The sequence below is a fragment of the Canis lupus genome, chromosome 33, assembly GCF_048164855.1.
Source record: "Canis lupus baileyi chromosome 33, mCanLup2.hap1, whole genome shotgun sequence".
Taxonomy (NCBI): domain Eukaryota; kingdom Metazoa; phylum Chordata; class Mammalia; order Carnivora; family Canidae; genus Canis; species Canis lupus.
The window spans coordinates 32,399,327-32,419,654 of NC_132870.1; the positions used below are offsets into that span (position 1 = coordinate 32,399,327).

The window sequence follows — 20,328 nt, forward strand, 5'->3', positions numbered from 1 at the left end:
CGCCTTGCAGGCTTCTCTTGGCCCCCGACGCGACCCAAGGGCCTCTCTTCTTTCCCAGGAAGGAAAGAAATCGCTGTTGGAAGACTTTGCCAATCCCCGCCAGCTTTCTGATTGTTTTCCTCAGGTAAGGGGAAAAAGAACAGCCGGCTCGTGAATGGGGGCCCCGGGGGCCCGGTAGGGAAAGAAGGCTCCCCCACCCCAACCCCTCTGTGCCTGCAAAAAGGGACATTGGCTATCCAGGGGAAAGTGCAAGAAAGAGAGCACTAATCGCTGAACCAGGAGACAAACACGATTACCAGCTCCGAGCCTTGAGTCAGAAAGTCTCATAGACTTTAAGATGTTAATCCCCAGCATAATCCTTCCTTTGGCGTGTAGGAATAGTGCAGCCACAAGAGTTGTTTTGTTATTTATATTGGCGTTTAATAAAACTCAGCCAGTGGTGAATGGGCTGCCCACTCTCCAATGGTAATTAATTCCCTATTTCAGTGACCCAATTGTCCTGGGACAGAGCGTTGGGCCCGTCCCGGTGCCCCGGTCCCCCTTTGTGCGGATACACGGCCCTCGTGCTTCAACAGCTATGGAAACTCATTCTTTTGATGTCATTCAAGGAGTTTTCCTTGGGCATCTTCTAAACTTCAAGGACCCTTTTCTTTCTCCGTTTCATGAAAAGCAGTGCGAGCTTGACCACCTCTGTAGAATTTAATGATTTGGTGAAAGGGCCCTTTGGGGTTTGTATAAGGAGTTAGACGGAGAGAAAGGAAATTTGGCAGCCTGCTCCCCAGCCCGGACAGTACCGAACCTGGAAAACACAAAACTTATTCAGAGCAATGGATAAAGATCTGAAAGCTGATTTTTTTCCCCCTCTCCTTCCCCTTCCCCACCCCCCCAGGCTAAAGAAAAAACAACACCCCCCTCCCCAAACACCGAATTCTCTTCTGGGAAAAAAAAATGCATTCTTTATTGTTGCTGATAAAGATTAAAAGGGTGAGATTGCGGTATAGAAATTCGAATCTTCAGGAGAGAAGTTTCTTTGACCGTTATCTTTGGAGAATAGGCCATCAGCTTAGCACTTTGACCCATTCACTCCGTCATCCCTCCTTGCTACGTTCAGGATGTACTTAACGAGCACCCAGTGTGTGCCAAGCACTGCCTCGACCTCTGGGAACCGTGCAACGCACAACACAGACACGATTCCTGCACCATCAAGCTTGCATTCAAATTAGCGGGTAAAAAATAATGATAAAAAAAAATCGCCTAAGTCAGTGTCCACTTACGTAGACACAGTAAGCGTGATAGTGTCGGTAGCCGCGTCTGCTGGGAGAGAGCGCGAGGCTGCGTTTTGTTTTCCCGAGGCCCAAAGTCTATTCTAGAACCCCCGACATCCGGGCTCCACCCTGGTAGCCGGGGTTGCCGATGCTTTCATCGCCCCCGAACATTTCTGGGCGCCTCCTGTGTGCCAGGAGCGGAGGCGACAGCTGCGGCGGGCGCGGCGGCCGGGGCCAGGGCGAGAAGCGGCCGCTGACACCGCGCTCGGCCCCGCGCGCCGCCGCCCGGGGTCTCCGGGCCGGGAGGGGGCGGCCGCGGCGCGCCCGGCCCGCGCTCCCTGCACAAGTAGCTCTTCTATGTCTTTATACGCACTTCCAAAAAAACTTCGCAAGTCACAGAAACAATACAGAATTCAACTAAGAAAATACAGAGTGAACCATATGGCCTGGGTGGCTCGAGTCGGCTGCATTTTCCTCCAGACAAAGAAGGGATTGAGGGTTGAAGGAAAGGAGAAAAAAACCCAACTTTCCGGCTGATGAAGCTGTTGTCTGGAGGCAATGATCCCAAATCTGAAGGCTTTATTCCGGCTCCGACGGAGACGTGATATGTCATATGATTAGCATCTTTCATATTTACAAGAGTGGTATGGGCTGCCAGTCTTGAGAGAAAGGCCAGAGAAAGAAGGGGGCATATGCTGAAATGGATTTTGCATTTGAAAGAGAGAAAGGAGATCGGATAAATACACTTAAACGAGGATTTCGTTTTACTCCTGTTGAGTTCTAATGGATTGTTGATTGAGATTTTAGGGGCCTGGAACCGAGGTGTCAGCAGTAATTTAAAGAAGGCATTCAGTCCCCCAGCGCCTCTTTTCTCCATTTCCCCCTCCCGCCCCTCCCACCGTCTCTCATTTACGCCTTCAAGCAGTACCGGGACGGGGAAGGCTTTTAAAACAAAACACAAAACAAGATCTCACGCGAGGGCGATGTCCGAGGGAGCCCGAACGCTGATGGGCTTGGAGGAGGCGCCCCCTACCGCCGGGCGCGCCCCGGGGTCACGCTCCCCTCCTCTCGCTCCTAGAGCTTACGGGCCGCGCAGCTGCTCCGGGGCGCGGGCGCGCGGCGAGGCCCTGGCGCCCCCTGGCGGGATCCCGCGGCACTACGACCGGGCCCGGGCCGCCGGCTGCAGACGAGCCTGCGCCGGCCTTGCTCCCGGGAAGAGGGCGCGCTCCAGGGCCTCCGTCCCGACTGCGGTTACGAGCGCGTGGCGCCGGCTGCCTCGGGCTCAGACGCCAAAGCGTCCGCGGTGTGGGCCTCGGAGCCGAAATAAACATCCAAGACGCCAGCCAGCCCCAGCGGTCCTCACAGCAGCCAAGTTTGGGAACAAGAGGGCCTAGGCCCCGAAACTTTGGTTTTGAGGGTTTCTCTCTCCAACAGCTAGAGGTGAGGCCAAGACGCGACACACTAAGGAAGAGCTTCGGTTCCAGACTGTGAAAAGGCCTTCATATGCACGACTGGGCGTACATTCTGTCTGTATAGTATAGAACGTGTAGGGATGAATGGCAGAATAGACTTTGGTTCTAGAATAGACTTTGGACCTCTGAAAAACACAAGGTGGTCTCGCTCTCTCTCCCACACACGGAGCCACGCACATACACAGAGCAGCTTTTCAGAGTCCTCCTCAGATTGCTTGTTGTCCCCCTGGTGTATGTTTTTCTCTTCCAAATTGATAGACGATACACATTTTCACTCACCCTAGGGGAAGGGCCTATGAGGCACATAGCCTCATACTAGATATTGAGATGCCCAAATTCCTATTCCTGCTCCCCATTTTTATTTCGTTCCCACCAAGATTTACTTGTCCTTAACTCTGTCAGGCAAATTGTGCGTGCCCAAGTGTCAAAGATGGCAAGGACTTGGGCTTTTAGCACTTCACCTGTGAATCTTTTAAGCTTGCCCATATTTATCAATAGTAGAGTCTGACTAATAATAAATTATATTACTGTCACAATAATGAAATGTCATACAGAAGTTATATTTTTGGCAGATATTTAATCTTTAAAATCATGCTGTAATGCTTAGTGTGACTCCAATTTGTAGACAATATGTATATCTGGATAGTTACAGGGGAATATAAACACACCCTGAAGAGAAAAATATTTATAGCGCTTTTTTTTTTTTTTTTTTAACCATTGGGTAGCATAATTTCGATTTTCTTCTTTGTGTTTTCCAGGTAAATTTGAGAACACTTAAAATCAGAAATTATTATTTAAAAGCCACTGGCCTTCTGGAGACCACCTTTGTCTTTTGTAGTTTTTGTCAAAGATTGGAAATAAGTTTCAGATTACAGATGTCTGAGATGAGGTGAGTGATTCCATAGAAGTCCTCCACAGTTAAAATTAAGGACAAGTAGCTGGACCATTTGGTTTGATGCGGGCTTCTGTGACTTGAAAAAAAAAATCTAAAACTTGTTCTTGAACTACAATGTAAACATTATATAGAAGAGAAACATTTAGTGCTAATTTCAATATTTTTGTAAATCACAACTCTTGGGGTTAGATAGAGAAAGGAAATCTCCTTGATGCTGTTATTTTCTGTATTCTGGGTAAATCACATCTAATTTTCCCAAAGAGATGAGATCTCTTCCTTGATAAGGTTTTGATAGATATCTAAAGAAAAATAAAAAAAAAAAAAAGAAAAATATTTTACCCATGCCTCAAAGATATCCCTTTTACTTTTTTATAGGTTTTATTTATTGAGACAGAGAGGCAGAGACACCGGCAGAGGGAGAAGCAGGCATCATACAGAGAGCCTGAGGTGGGACTCGATCCTGCATCTCCAGGGTCTCCAGGATCAAGCCCTGGGCTGCAAGCGGCGCCAAACCGCTGCGCCACTGCGGCTGCTCCAATATCCCCCCTTTTAAATAACACTTGTTATCAGAAATTTCTTTGTGTCTAATCTTTCTTTTATTTCTTCTTGACCTGTTCTCAGTAGTGATTAAAAAGTTTCCTCCTCTCTCATTCTATGTTTGAAAATAACAGCATTTAGTGCTTCTATTTTAAAAACAATCAAGATCTGGGCAGCCCTGGTGGCACCGCCTGCAGCCCAGGGCGTGATCCTGGAGACCCCAGATCGAGTTCCCACGTCGGGCTCTGCATGGTGCCTGCTTCTCCCTCTGCCTGTGTCTCTGCCTCTCTCTGTGTGTCTCTATGAATAAAAAATAAAATAAAAACAATCAAGATCTAGAAATTGTTTAATTCTGAATGTTCCTTCCCATTGCTTTTAGGGTTGTGGATTTCTCTGTTGACAGAACCCATCTTTACCCTGAAGGAGGCTACTGTGGGTTTCTTTCTTTCTTTCTTTCTTTCTTTCTTTCTTTCTTTCTTTCTTTCTTTTTTTTGTGGGTTTCTATTTAACTTTGCATTTTTATGGCACCAACAACTACACTGGAACTATGTTGTGCTACTGTCCAGGCATAAGGGAGTAGGACTGAGAATAAGAGAAAGGAAAGGATTTGCAAGAGGTTAATGGCATTCCTCTCAGCAAGTTCTCTTTTTCTCCAAGGTTTTTTATTTTTAAGGCTTTGAGAGTTCATTTTTTCTTGAAGGAAGAAAAAGAATAATCTCACAATTCAATATTGAGGAGGAAAATCAAGAGATACTTTCTGAAGTTTTTTTTTAAAAAGAGTTTATTTATTCATGAGACAGAGAGAGAGAGAGAAAGAGAGAGGCAGAGACATAGGCAGAGGGAGAAGCAGGCTCCTCACAGGGAGCCTGATGTGGGACTCAATCCCTGGACTCAAGATCACGCCCTGAGCTAAAGGCAGATGTTCAACCACTGAGCTACCCAGGTATCCCTAAAGTTGTTTAATGATAAATGTGTGCTGAGAAATTTCTGAAAAAGAAAATATAGCTTGTTTTTAAGGTTCCCAGCATCATAGACTCTAATATGCCCCTAAAAATTAGAGGAAAATATGGTTTATTATTTGTATGAATATGACGACATCTATCCTTATACTTTAAATTACTTGAGTTACACTGGATTTGAGGTCAACACTTTCTCAGAAAATGAGTCATTGGAAGGCTTAAAAGAATATGTTTTAGGGTTAACTGCATTGTTCCTTAGATAAATTGCTGGCTGCTTCCAAAGAATCACATAATGCTTGGTTTCTTCTCTGAATGAGTATTTTTTTGGCTCCAGGTCTCATGAAATAGGTATCAACAGTGCTTATCTTCCCCCATAGTGATGCTTAGGAACAATTCTTTTGTTCAAGATAAACTAATTAAGGAGCGGTATCTTTTTTTTTTTTAAGATTTTATTTATTTTTTCATGAGAGACACGGAGAGAAGCAGAGACATAGGCAGAGGAAGAAGCAGGCTCCCTGCAGGGAGCTTGATGCGGGACTCGATCCCAGGACCCCGGGATCACAACTTGAGCCAAAGGCAGATGCGCAACCACTCAGCCATCCAGGCACCCCAGGAGCAGTGTCTCATTAAAATAAAAGCTTTTTCCTTCCCTCTTATACCAAAAGCTCAAAGTGCTTTTTCTTCGTCTCATAAAATAGCGATGAAATCAAATAAGACATACAGACTTTTTTGAACCTGGGAGGCTCAGTCAGTTAAACCTTCTACTCTGGACTTCAGCTCAGGTCATGATCTCAGGGTTGTATGATCAAATCCCATGTCAGACTTCACGCTGGGTATGGAGCCTGCTTTAGAATCTCTCTCTGCCCCTCCCTCTGCCCTTCACACCCCCCACCCAAATTAAAATAAAATAACAAAAAATATTAAATAAAATATATGCATAGAGTCTAACAAGAAGTCAGTAATACATGTCTTGGTGCCAAGCATTTGGCCAAGAAAGAATACTTAGTGATTTCAATCACAATTTGGCAATTGGAAATGTATGGAGAAATCTAACTAGAAAGCACAGAGTAAATTTATTTAATCATTGTAGAGAATCAGGTCAAAATTTAGGTTAACATAGTAATCACAGAGGTGAAGACCATCACTTTTTCCTCCTCTTTCTTTTCATCAATCAAAATTGATTATGTAGTACATAGTTCATAGCTGTGCCAAGGCTGTGTCAGATCAAAATCAGTGATCTTAACAAAATTGTCTTCTAAAGTAATGAATTTCTTTTGCCATTTTTTTCTCCATTTAGTCTTTCCCAAATTTTTAGGTTGCAGTGAACAGTCAAAAGACATAGTGTTAAAGAGAGAGAGAGAGAGAGAGAGAGATAGTGTTTTCTGACTGATATCTGATTCTGATGGAAACTTAGAAAATAGAAAATATTTCTTGTAGAGGGGAGGCAGACTTACAATGAGTCAGGCACTGTACCAGATAGCAACTTGCAATATATTATTATTTCATTTAGCCCTCACACAAATCCTAAGTATGACATTATTGTTGTGACCATTTTCACAAATGAGGAAACTATGGCTGAAGGGTGCATTTTAATTAAAGGTCAGGATCCCAGTCACAGGCTAAATCTATCACACTGTGTACCCATACTTGAGGATTCCAAGCCTATGCCCTTGAGAAATGAACAGAAGAGATATTTGAAACAATAATTCCCCCCACACACAAATTAATATTAGACACCAAACCACAGATCCAGAAACCTCAGAGAATACCAAGCAGGATAAATGCTCCCCCAACACACATACACACACAAAAAAGAAACCCATCTAGGCCTATCATTTTCAAATTACAGAAAATTAAAGATAAAGAAAAATCCTAAAAGAAGCTGGGGTTGCGGGGACACTTTACCTGTGGAGGAACAAAGATAAGAATTACAGCTGACTACTCCTCAGAAACTATGTAAGCAAGAAGAGACTGGAGTGAAATATTCAAAGTATTGAAATAATTGAGGGGCCTGACTGACTGGCTCAGTTGGTTGAGCTCCCAACTCTTATTTCAGGTCATGTCATGATCTCAGGGATGTGAGATTGAGTTCAGCATCAGGCTCCATGATGGATGTGTAGCCTGCTTAAAATTCTTTGTCTCCCTCTGCCCTATCCACCTGCTCATGCTCTTTCTCTAAAGAAAAAAAAAGTGTTGACACATAAAAAAAAAAAAAAAAAAAAAAAAAAACACCCACCTAATATTCTGTACCCTGAGAGGTTATCCTTCAAGAGTGAAGGCAAAATATGGACTTTCTCATAAAAACAAAAACTGGAGGGTTTTTTTGCTAGTAGACCTACCTTAGTGGAAATTTTAAAAGAAATTCTTTAGAGAGAAGGAAAATAATGTAGTTCAGAAACTCAGATCTACATAAAGGAGATGAGCATCAACTAAGGAATAAATGAAGATAAATTGAAAACCTTTATTGTTCTTATTTTTGATTGATCTAACAGACAATTGTTCAAACTAATAATAGAACAATGTATTGTTATGTATACTTATATGTGTGTGTGTATATATATATATGCCTATTTCTTCTCATTTATAGGTGAAATGAATAAAAGCTAAGACACAAGGCATGAAAAAAAGGAATTAGGATTATATTGTTATTATAAGGTATTTGTATTACCTGAGAGGTGGTATAGTGTTATTTGAAAATGGATTTGGATTGGGGCAGCCCAGGTGGCTCAGCGGTTTAGTGCAGCCTTCAGCCCAGAGCCTGATCCTGGAGACCCAGGATCGAGTCCCACGTCAGGCTCCCTGCATGGAGCCTGCTTCTCCCTCTGCCTGTGTCTCTGCCTCTCTCTCTCTCTCTCTCTCTCTCTCTGTATGTTTCTCGTGAATAAATAAATAAAACCTTTTTTAAAAATGGATTTGGATTAGTTATAAATATGTATTGCAAACTCTAGGGCAATCACTAAAAATAGTAAAACAAAACTAAGAAACAACAACAAAAAATAAGTATAGTTGATATAATAAGAAGAAGGAGAAAATGGAGTCATATAAAATGTTCAATTAAAACCAAGAAAGATATAAAAAGACAAGAAGACAAAAGCGGGAATAAAGATCAATGGCAACAACAATACTGAACATGGTAGATATTAATCCAACTATATCAACAATCACATTTTGAGTGCCAATGGTCTAAATGCACCAATTAAAAAACAGAATTTGTCAGAGTGGATCAGAAAACGTAACGAAACTGTATGCTGTCTGCTGGAAAACCACTTTGAATATAGACAAACATAGTTTAAAAGTAAGTGGAGGGAGAAAAATACACCACACCAACACTAATCCAAAAAAAGCAGGAGAAGCTATATTAATTTCAGACAAAACAGACTTCAAAGCAATGAAAGTTGTCGGGCATACGGAAGAGCATTATATAATGATAAAGGGGTCAAGTCTCCAAAAGATATAACAGTCCTTAATGTGTATGCACCTCACACAGAGCATCAACTTAAGGGAGGCAAAAACTGATAGAACTGAATGGAGAAATAGATGAATCTACTATTATAATTAGAGACTTCAATATACTCCCAACTCAGGAATGGGCAGATTCAGCAGGCAGAAAATCAGTGAGGAGATAGTTGAATTCAACAGCGCCATCAATAAACTGGATATAACGGACATCTCTAGACTACTTCACCCAACAATAGCAGAATACACATTTGTCAAGCTAAAACAGATTCAGGGCCATAGAGCATCATAACACATTTAAAAGTATAGAAGTCATACAATATTTGTTCTCAGACCACAATGGAATTAAACTAGAAATTATAATAGATAAATGAGACTAAATAATATATTTTTTAAAGATTTTATTTATTTGAGAGAGAGTGCACTTGTGCAGAGGGAGGGGCAGAGGGAGAAGGAGAGAGAGAGAGAATCTCAAGTGGATTCTGGCTAAGCAAGGAGCCTGACTTGGGGCTCAATCTCACAAATCTGAGATCATGACCCCAGCCAAAATCAAGAGTGGGATGCTCCACTGACTAAGCTACCCAGGCGCCCCTAAACAACACACTTCTAAATAACACATGGGTCAAAGAAGAAATCTCAAGAGAAATATTTTAAACTAAATGAAAATGAAAACACAACTTATTAAAATATGTGGAATGCAGCAAAAACAGTGCTTTAGGGAAGTGTATAGCACTGAGTGCACATATTCAACAATAAAAAAAAAAGATCTAAAACCAATAATCTAAGTTTCCACGCTAGGAAACTAGAAAAAGAATTAAACCCAAAGTAAGCAGGAAAAATATAAGAGGAATTAAAACAGAAATCAATGAAATTCAAGAGGAAATAAGTAAATAAATTAAACCAAAAGGTGGTTCTTTGAAAATATCATTAAAGTGGATAAGCTTCTAGGCAGACTAAGAAAAGAAGGAAGAGGACACAAATTACCATCATATCAGAAATAAAAGGGAAAACATCACAGATCCCATGGAAATGGACCAACTCCTTGAAAGATAGAATCTGCCAAAACTCATAGAAGAAAAGCAATCGGAAAAGGCCTATCTTTATTAAAGAAATTTAATCAGTAATGGATAGCCTTCCAAAACAGACAGCACCAGACCCAGACATTCACCAGACTGGTGAATTCTACCAAATACTTAAGGAAGAAATTATCAATTATAACAATTCCCTGCACTCTCTTTCAGAGGATATAAGCAGAAGGAATTCTTCCTAACTCATTTTTTTTTTTTGATGCCAGCATTACCCTAATACCCAAATCAGTCAGATATAACAAGGAATCAAAACTACAGAACAATCTCTCTCATGAACATAGATGCAAAGAATCCTCAACAAAGTTTGAGCAAATCAAATCCAAAAAAGCACAAAAAGAATTATATACGACAACAACATGGAATTTATCCCAGATATGCAAAGTCTGATTCAATATTCAGCAATCAATTAATGTAGCAGTACCTGGGTGGCTCAGTCAGTTAAGTGTCAATTCTTGATTTTGGATCAGGTCATGATCCCAGGGTCTACAGATTGAGCCCCTTGATGAGCGCCATGCTCAGGGCGGAGACTGCGTGAGATTCTCTCTCCTCCCTTCTGCCCCTCCCCTACTCATATACTTTCTCTCTCTTTCTTTCTTTCTCTCTCTCTCAAATAAATAATATCACTTAAATAAATCGATTAATATAATCCACCACATCAAGAACTGAGAGGAAAAGTCAGATGATTATCTTAATAGATGCAGAAAAGGCATTTGGCAAAATCTAATACCCATTCATGATAAAAACTCTCAGTAAATGAGGAATAAGAAAGGAACTTTCTCAACTTGATACAGGCTATCTACAAAAAAACCTACAGCTAATAGCATGTGTAATGGTGAGGAACACCAAACTTTCCCAGTAAGATAAGGTACAAGGCAGGATATCCCCTCTCATCACTCCTTTTCAGCATCATACTGGAAGTCCTTAGTAATGCAATAAGGCAGGACTAGGAAATAAAAGGGACAGAGGTTAGGAAAGATGTAAAACTGTCTTTGTTCCTAAATGATATGATTGATCTATGCAGAAAATCCAAAAGATTCCCTAAAACTAATATACAATTACAGCAAAGTTGCCAGTTACAAGGTTAATAAACAATTGTTTTCCTATGTAGTGACGATGAACAAGTGGAATCTGGAACACAATACTATTTACATTTGCACTTGATTGAATGAAATACTTAGGTATAAATCTATCAAAATAAACAATATATGAAGAAAATTACAAAGCTCTGAAGAACAAAATCAAAGAACTAAATAAATAGGTATTCCATCTTCATGCTTAGGAAGACTCAAGATGTCAGGTCCTCCCACCTTGACCTACCAATCCAATGTAATCCCAGTCAAAATCCCACAAATTATTTTACAGATACTAATAAACTGATTCCAAAGCTTGTGTGCAAGTTATAAGACCCAGAATAGCCAACATATTAATGAAGGAGAAGAACAAGATTGAAAGACTGATGCTACCAACTTCAAGACTTACTATAAAGCTTTAGTAATCAAGACAGTGTGATATTGAAAAAAGACTATACAAATAGATCAATGGAACAGAATAGAGAGTCTAGAAATAGATCCCTATAAATATAGTCTATGGATCTTTGACAAAGGAGCAAAAGCAATATAATGGAGCAAAGGATAGTCTCTTCAACAAATGATGCTGGAACAACTAGACATGCATATGCAAAAAAAAAAAAAAAAATCAAGACACAGACCTTACATTCTACACACAAAAAAAAGCAAAGGGGATCATAGACCTAAATGTGAAATGCAAAACTACAAAACTTCAAGGAAATAACATAGGAGGAAACCCGGAGAACCTTAGGTATGGCAATGCCTTTTTTGATACAATGTCAAGGGTATGATTCATAAAATAAATAAATGAGGGACACCTGGGTGGCTCAGCGGTTGAGTGTCTGCCTTCAGCGCAAGGCGTGATCCTGGAGACACAGGATCGAGTTCCACATCCGGCTCCCTGCATGGAGTCTGCTTCTCCCTCTGCCTATGTCTGCCTCTCTCTGTGTCTCTCATGAATAAATAAATAATCTTTAGAAAAAAAAAGAAATGATAAGTTGTGCTTCATTAAAATTAAAAACTTCTGCACACACACACACACACACACACAAAGTTCGAAAGAATGAGAAGACAAGCCACAGGCTGGGAGAAAACATTTGCAAAAAACACATCTGATAAAGAACTATTGTCTCAAAATGTACAAAGATCTTAACATCTCACTAAAGAAAATATACAGATGGCAAATAAGCATATGAAAAGATGCTCCACACCATGCCACCAGGGAAATGTGAATTAAAACAACAATAAGATATCACTACACATTTATAAGATGGCCCAAATCCAGAGCACCAACAACACCAAATGCTGGTGGGACTATGGAGCAACAGGAACTTTTATTCATTGCTGATGGAAATGCAAACTGGAACAGCCACTTTGGAAGACAGTTGGGTAGTTTCTTACAAAACTAAATATAGGGGAGCCTGGGTGGCTCAGTCAGTTAAGTGTCTGCCTTGGGCTCAGATCATGATCTCAGGATCTTGGCATTGAGCCCTGCCTCAGGCTCCCTGCTCAGTGGGAAGTCTGCTTCTTCCTCTTCCTCTGCCTCTCTGCCTCCCCCTGCTCTTACTTTCTCTCTCTCTCAAATAAATAAATAAAATCTTAAAAAAAAAAAAAAAACTAAACTAGGGCAGCCTGGGTGGCTCAGTGGTTTAGCGAAGCCTTCAGCCCAGGGCGTGATACTGAAGACCCGGGATCAAGTCCCACATCGAGCTCCCTGCATGGAGCCTGCTTTTCCCTCTGCCTGTGTCTCTGCCTCTCTCTCTCTCTCTCTCTCTCTCTCTCATGAATAAATAAAAATAAAATCTTAAAAAAAACTGAACTAAATATACTCTTCTCATATGATCCAGCAGTCACATTTCTTGATATTTACCCAAAGGAGTGAATGTCCAAACAAAAAACTCAACATGGATATTTAGAGACTTTATTCATAATTTTCAAAATTTGGAAGGAACCAAGAGGTTCTTCAGTAGGTGAATAGATAAATGACTTGTGGTCCATCCAGACAATGGAATATTATTCAATACTAAAAAGAAATGAGCTATCAAGCCATGAAAAGACATGGAGGAACCTTAAATGCATATTACTAAGTGAAAGAATCCAATATGAAAAGTATATAATTATATGGCTCTAACCCTATGACATTTTGGAAAAGACAAAACTATAAAAAGATCAGTGGTTTCCAGGGGTGAAAGGAGGAGATGAATAGACAGAGCACAGAGGATTTTCAGGACAGTAAAAATATTCCGTATGATAATAATGGATATATGTCATTATTTGTTCAAATCCATAGAATGTACAATACCAAGAAGAAACCCTATGGTAAACTATAAACTTTGGGTGATTATGGTACGTCCATGTAGGTTCATCTTGGTAAAAAAAAATGGACCATTGTGGTGAGTGATGTTGAAAATGGGGAAGGTTAGGCATGTGTGGGTCAGGAGTATCTGTGTTTTTCCTTCTCAATTTTGTTGTAAGCCTAACTGCTCTAAAGTTTCTTAAAACAACAAAAGAGGGCACCTGACTGGCTCAGTCAGAAGAGCATGCGACTTTTGACCTTGGGGTGGTGGGTTTGAACCTCATGTTGGGGGTAGATATAAATAAACAAAATTTAAAATTAAAAAAATAAAACCACAAAAGATAAATTCTAAGGAATCTCCTTGAGTGTAGGGGCGAGGGAATCAAAGATATTAGACAACATTAAGAATAAAATGCTTAGATCAGTCCAGAAGTTCATCATCTAACCAAGTTTCAGAGAAAATAGAGATGATGAAATTACACTCAGACGTGAAGGACTGGTGAACAGATTTAAAACAACTACTGTATGTTCATAGGATATTAGAATTAAAAGGGATGAAATGCTGATACACCTAATAACATGGATACACCTCAAAAACACATTGAGTAAAAAGACTTGAAAGAGTAGACACTGGGGCACCTGGGTGGCTCAGTGCTTAAGCATCTGCCTTCGGCTCAGGTCATGATCCCAGGTTCCTGGGATGGAGCCTTGCATTGGGTGCCCTGGTCAGTGGGCCATCCACGTCTCCTTCTGCCCTTCTCCTCCACTTGTGCTTTCTTTCTTTCAAATAAATAAATAAAATATTTTTTAAAAAATAGATACTGTATGAGTCCATTTATATGAAGTTTTAAGGCAGGTAAAACTAATCTATAGTGACAGAGTAGATTAGTGGTAACCTTGGGTGGAGGGGGGATTGAATTCATGGGATTTTTGTATGTTAGGATAATCATTCTGGTGGAAGAGTGGAGACAATGAGCTGAAGAGCTTATTAGGGACATGATCTTCTGGGCACATGAGATCTGTGAGATCAGTTATCATAAATGTGTTGTGGCACCCATCTGCACATTAGCATAATTTTCTCCAGAGCACCCAGCAGCCCAGGTGTGAGAAATGGAAAAGGAATGTTTGGACTAATCAATCCATAGTTAAAGTTTTATCAGCTAGAAAAAAAAGTGTAGTGGAGTCAATGCACTTGTAGTGGAGTCAAGGCAGTTGAGCATGATTAGACACAATGCTGTCTAGGCAGACAGGAAAAGATCAAAGGAGGCCTATATATTGGCAGAACAGTAAGGAGTCAGGAGATGAGAGATCATGATGATGAAGCCAGGTTGGGAAGTGAGGGAAAGGCTGTGGTCAGTGGCATCTTGGAGTATTTATGGTGATGACAAATCGCAAGTGATTTTTTTAAAAAGTATAGACAACATGGAATGAACTCTGATAATATTGTTCAGTGAAAAAGGCAAGGTACATACAAGAAAGTGTGTATAGTAGACTACCATGTAAAAGGGCAACACCACTGAGGTTTATTTACTTGTATGTTAGTAAAACATTTCTGGAAAGAAATATAAGAATCTTATAATATTGGTTGACTGAAAAAAACTGGGTAGCTGGGGGACACTAGACTTTTCACTCTACTCCCTTTTGTTCCTCTTGAATATCAAATCATGTGCATGTTATTACCTATTCAAAAATATATTTAAAAAGTAAACAAAAAAAGAAAAAGAAAACATGGCATAATGAATAAAAACAGAATACAAAATGAGATATTTATTCTTCAAGTATATATATTAAGCATACATATTAACAAATACTAGAAAGTAAGATAAATAAGCTCGGTTTGTTTAAAAATATAGGAGAAAATGTTTAAAAAGAAGAAAGGAAAACACAACACCTGGACATTCCAGATTTTATATTATTCAATGGTTAAACACTGAGCACCTATTGTTCATGCTGATCTCAAATTAGAAATGCAAAATATGGTTCTGAAGAGTGCCCTTGGCACTAAAGTTTCAGTTCTGAAGAGCCATTGGCACTAAATTCCTTTGAAATATGTTCTTTATTTTGTTCTTAGTCCCTTATATTCAGTCAGCTTGCTTATACAGTATGCCTGGCACATGAAAGCAAGTCTCATATAACAATAGATTCAGCAATTACCCTGAAATACTGTTGGTTACACTTTGTCTGATACCCTGAGATTCTGTACTCATGTGATGTCTCCTTGTGGGCCTGAAAGGTCATCATTATCCACTCAAAGCACTAGATAGGGCCTGTGATACCTACATAGAGTCACAGAACAGTTGGAGATGTCATCTGGTTATACACACATGCACACAAACACACACACACCCCATCTTTTCTGAAAGACCTGGTATCTTTTCATGCCTCAGAATTTGCCAACCATGTGTCTTCTCTACTAGTTACCTCCCTCCATACACAACAAGCCGTCTTTTCTTTCTTTTTTTTTTTTTTTTAAGATTTTATTTATTTATTCATGAGAGACACAGAGAGAGAGAGGCAGAGACACAGGCAGAGGGAGAAGCAGGCTCCATGCAGGGAGCCCGATGTGGGACTCGATCCTCAGTCTCGAGGATCACGCCCTGGGCTGAAGGCGGCGCTAAACCGCTGGGCCACCCAGGCTGCCCAAAGCCGTCTTTTCCTTTTCAGTGCCTTACCTAGTCTTCAAAGATCTGGCCTCTACCGCACACCTCAAAGCCTGACACTGACTCTAGGATAAAGGAACCTGAGAATGTAAGAAATCCTGTGTTTGAGCTCCCAACATCATTATGGCTCTGGTAGTTCTTGGTTTATTTAGAACTATACACTCCAAAAGAAGGGTCAAAAAAGCTTGATTTTCTTATCTCAAGAATTCCGCCAAATTTCTCTATCAGGAAGCTTTAGCTTGTTCCACGTAGGGGCAAGGTACATAACTAATTCACCTATACTCCATGCCTGGGCTGACAAATAAAACAAGCCACACATACGTGTTCCAGAATATCTAACCAGTCTGCTCTCCATTGAATACAGGGCCAGCCACAGAGTAGATGCTTAATGAATGCATGGACTTCAACTGAACCAAAGAATCCTTTCTATTTCCCAAAGCCACAAATCCATCATAATTCAGCCAATAAAGTATATGTACTCAAAGTTTTTGTTTTAAAAGAGGTGCCCTAAGATTCTCACTTAGTAAGTCTTTGCTCTACGGGATTTTTAACCTGAAAGTTGACTGCTTCCTGATTTTTACACACACAGACACACACACACACACCCTCATTTACTCTAGTGTCAGGACCAGATTTGCCTGATTAGAAAGGACTAACAGAAAAGTTAAAAATATCAATTTAACTAGTATTTCAGGATGAAAAGAACTCAGAGGCTTGCAGAGATATTTGGATTGTATTTTTCCTTTACTTTATAATCAAGTCATGCTAATATAAACCAAAAACATAACTTGAGCTAAATGCACATTTCACTCATGACTAATTACAAAGCAGGCATTTCAAATCCGCATTGAGCTAATGTTTTTAGAACAATTATTTAATTTTCAAGGTCCAATATCTGTCGAGCAAATCACCAATTTCCATTTCATTCTTATTTAATATAAAAAAATCAAATTAGTATAAAGCTATTTCACAGCTGTCTTTAAATTAAACCATAGCAAGAGCATGCAGCATTTGGGATTTGCAGGGCATTGACAAATCAAACATTCTTTTTGTTCAAATATTAAAGGACACTACAAAAAGTTACATTTTACTGTTAAGTTTAAAGCTGGGCTTCATAATCTCAGATTTTAACTTGTGATTTTTCACAAGTGACTCAAATACTGAACTATATATTTCTATAAGGACGGGTTGGCAGCAGAGCATTATATGAAACATACATTCTTTTTAAATCAACTTTTGCAAATAAGATTTTTTTAGAATCACTAGCTTAGCTATTAAAATTTTTGTTGATAATCAGTTTTTCTTGCATTAAGTAGCAAACTGAATCCTCTAGTAGCAATGTAGACCTTCAAAGATCTTCAAAGAGAAATCAACAATCTCATTTCTTCACAGTTTGGATAAATGCTTAAAAGTGCAATTGTTGTCACAATCAGTAACATTTGGGACAAGGCTTAGAGAATTATGTAACATTTTATTTGTATACTGGCTCTATTTTTCTGCCAAATATAAACGAATAGTTTATAGAAGTAGATTGATCTTTTTTACTGTAAAATAATTCAAGTAAGCAATTTTCTTCATCTTTAAAATAACTATTTAATGACCTGGGTCACTGACATATTTTTTATTTTGTTTTTATTTATTTTTTTAAAGATTTTATTTATTCATGAGAGACACACACAGAGAGAGGCAGAGACACAGGCAGAGGGAGAAGCAGGCCCCATGCAGGGAGCCCAATGTAGGACTGGATCAGGGGTCTCCAGGACCACACCCGGAGCTGAAGGCAGTGCTAAACCGCTGAGTCACCCCAGCTGCCTGACATATTTTTTTAATTGGTAAAGACAAACACTTCATGAGGGAAAGGAGGGAAACTGAGTGGGGAAAAATTAGAGAGGAAGACAAACCATGAGAGACTCCTGACTTTGGGAAACAAACAAAGGGTTGCAGAAGGGGAGGCAGGTAGGGGGATATAACTGGGTGATGGGCATTAAGGAGAGCACGTGATGAGCACTGGGTGTTATGCTGTATGTTGGCAAATTGAATTTAAGTAGAGTATTTTTTTAAAAGACATACATGGTTATTAATTATAATCAAGCCCTTGCCATTTTTCCATATAGAATGAATAAATGTTCCTTTGTTAATGTCTAAAATCATACAACAAACAGATTAACTTAATATATATACATGTTAGCAATGATTATCTCTGGGTAGTGGATCCCTAGGTGCTTTTGGTTTTCTTTTGTATATTCTTTTATGTTTTCCAAACTTTCTGCAAAGAGAATGTATCCTTTCCATAATAAAAAAAAATTAGGAGTGACATTAACAAGACGGTGACACAGGCTCTTCCTGATTTTGCTCCCCCTTACAAAAAGAACAACTGTTCAAGAACAAGATATTACTGAGAGAATCTTAGAACACAAAGGTGAGACTAAAAGCATCCCCTGCCACACAGAGACTAAGACAGACTGCACTGGAAGAGAAAGAAATGGCTACGTGTTGACCACATTGTCCGTCCCCCAGGCCAACATACCAGCACATGGAGAGGTTTGCCCTGAGCCTCTGGATCTTCCAGTCTCTCTAAAAGAGACCCAGGAGGGACAACCAGTCATCCCTAGCACTGTGGGTCACTTTAAGGGAGCCCCTACGCTGGTCTCACACCATGGGTACTATAGGGGAATCTGCAGGACCCAGCCACTGGGAATGTGAAAGAAACAAAGGCGAGAGGGTCTTATGATAACCAGCACAGGCAGACTGAGTTCACACCTGCAGTGTGATCCATGAGTACTACAGCCGAGAAGCCCCCAACCCCATTCACCTCACTGTGGACACCAGCCTCCAGAATGGCCGCATGAGCATCAAGGTCTATGTCAACTAGTTATCTCAACCAGGGGGTTTGCTTATCTGTAGAACCAAGACCAGGCCACACTCTGGCCAGGGAATTCAGCAGTACGGACCTGCCTAATTTGGTTCCTCAAATGAGTTCTGCCAACCCTAAAGCTGGGCTAACCCCAAGCCCAGATCAAGGAGCTAACCACAGCTCCACCTGCTGTGGAGTGTCTTATCCATCTGATCAGAAGCACCAGCAACAGCTCCTGGAATCTGTGCAGTCCAGCAGCAATAATGCAGAGAAGTGGGCCAGCAGAGCTGATTGCCCCCAGAACAAAGCCAGTACTTGGAGTGGAGTGTTCCTATGCTACACACAAGCCGAGGGGTTAATTCCTAGCCAATACTGAGGGTAACTCCTGGCACCTCCCAATGAGAGAACCTCTTCAGAGCAGCCTGAAGTAGCCCCTCCCCTTCCGACTCAGACAAAGGAGCTTCAACATAGCCCCATCCCTGGAACAGTGTGTTGTGACCCCACTGACCAGCAGGGATGTGACAACTCCTGGAAACTGTGTGGCCCAGCAGCATTCAAACCACGTGGTATGCTGCAGAGCCAATAGTTTGACAAGCAAAGGCAGTGGCCCTGTTCAGTTGGGAAACTTGGGATACTGGTTGGATTGAGTTAAGACAACAAAGAGCTTTAGCAGCTTTAAAGCTCCTTCTCCCACTGCATCTGAAAATCTAATTCATAGCCCTGTTCACGGCTAAATACAGCCTTCAGCCTGTCTGACCAGACAACCTAACACACAGGAAGCCACAGAGCCCATTCAACAGGACTACTTACTCTGGCACTAGAGCAGAGAGCACAGCCCAGGCTAACGCCATCTGCAGAGAAAAATCAGTGGCTTCACCTGACCAGGGAATTCAGTGAACACTCTGGCCTGATTTGGGTTCCTAAACAATGAGCAGTATAGGCCCTGGATCCTGTCCTGCTGCCCTGCCAGGCAGGGCAGGGAAGCTCACTCATAGCCCCATCTAGCAATGAATGTAACACCTAGTCTCAACCATGTAATAAGCCTTACCTAAAGCTCAGGCAACTGCAGAGACGATCCTACAGCCTCACTTGGGTAAGGGAACCAAACCAGCAGTTCTAACCAACCGTTCTCCACCCGGGGCACGATCCCATTTTTTTTTTTTTTTTTTTTTTTTTTTGTCCGCAGGGGGGATCATGGCGACCGGGGTTCGAGTCCCGCAGCCGCCCCTCCAGCTTGCGCCTTGTTTGCCGTCACCATGGAAACCTCCTCTCCCCGCCCCCGCCCGCCTCGTGGCCTGGGCGGGGCTTCGGGTGGGGCGGGGCCAGCAGCCCCGAGTTTCCGCTCAGCCTCCGCGAAGAATTCTCCTCGGGCTTCTTTGATCAGGGTTAGCGGGTCCCCTTGATGCTCCTGGAAGCACGGCAAACAGGAACTGAGTCCCCGCGCTGCAGCTCGCTGGCAGTTCCAATGAGGTGCACGGTCACCTTCGCTGGCCGCCAGTTTTATCATCATTATTTATCCCGCTCCTTTTCTTGAACGAGTCAGGGATTCCTCCGCCTGTCACAGGGCTTGTAAATAGCATCACGAATGGCGACCGACCACCCATCAGTCGGTCAAAGTTTCCTACTGCTGGAAAATCCTCTGCACCAAATCCTCAGCACTCACCCAAAAGTAAACAATAGCATGCCCCACCTGCCCAAGGACAAGATCAAGAAATCCAAACTGAGCTGACTGGTGAAGAACTGTCTCTGCCAAAGCAAATATGTAAAGACTGGAAGAGG

The 20,328-nt window shown here is 41.2% G+C and overlaps 2 long non-coding RNA genes across 3 annotated transcripts; one reads left to right on the forward strand and one right to left on the reverse strand.

Annotated features, from left to right (window-relative positions):
* Positions 1 to 395: 395 nt before the first annotated feature.
* On the reverse strand, positions 396 to 19,777 carry LOC140623492 (uncharacterized). The gene is made up of 2 exons (XR_012023107.1): positions 19,598 to 19,777; positions 396 to 799 (listed from the first exon to the last, which is right to left on the reverse strand). It is a non-coding gene; the product is annotated as an uncharacterized lncRNA (long non-coding RNA).
* On the forward strand, positions 2,453 to 4,208 carry LOC140623491 (uncharacterized). Of its 2 annotated transcripts, none has more exons than XR_012023106.1 (3): positions 2,453 to 2,705; positions 3,496 to 3,626; positions 4,008 to 4,208. It is a non-coding gene; the product is annotated as an uncharacterized lncRNA (long non-coding RNA). The 2 variants fall into 2 exon arrangements; XR_012023105.1 differs by lacking the exon at positions 2,453 to 2,705 and adding an exon at positions 2,860 to 2,968.
* Positions 19,778 to 20,328: the final 551 nt, after the last annotated feature.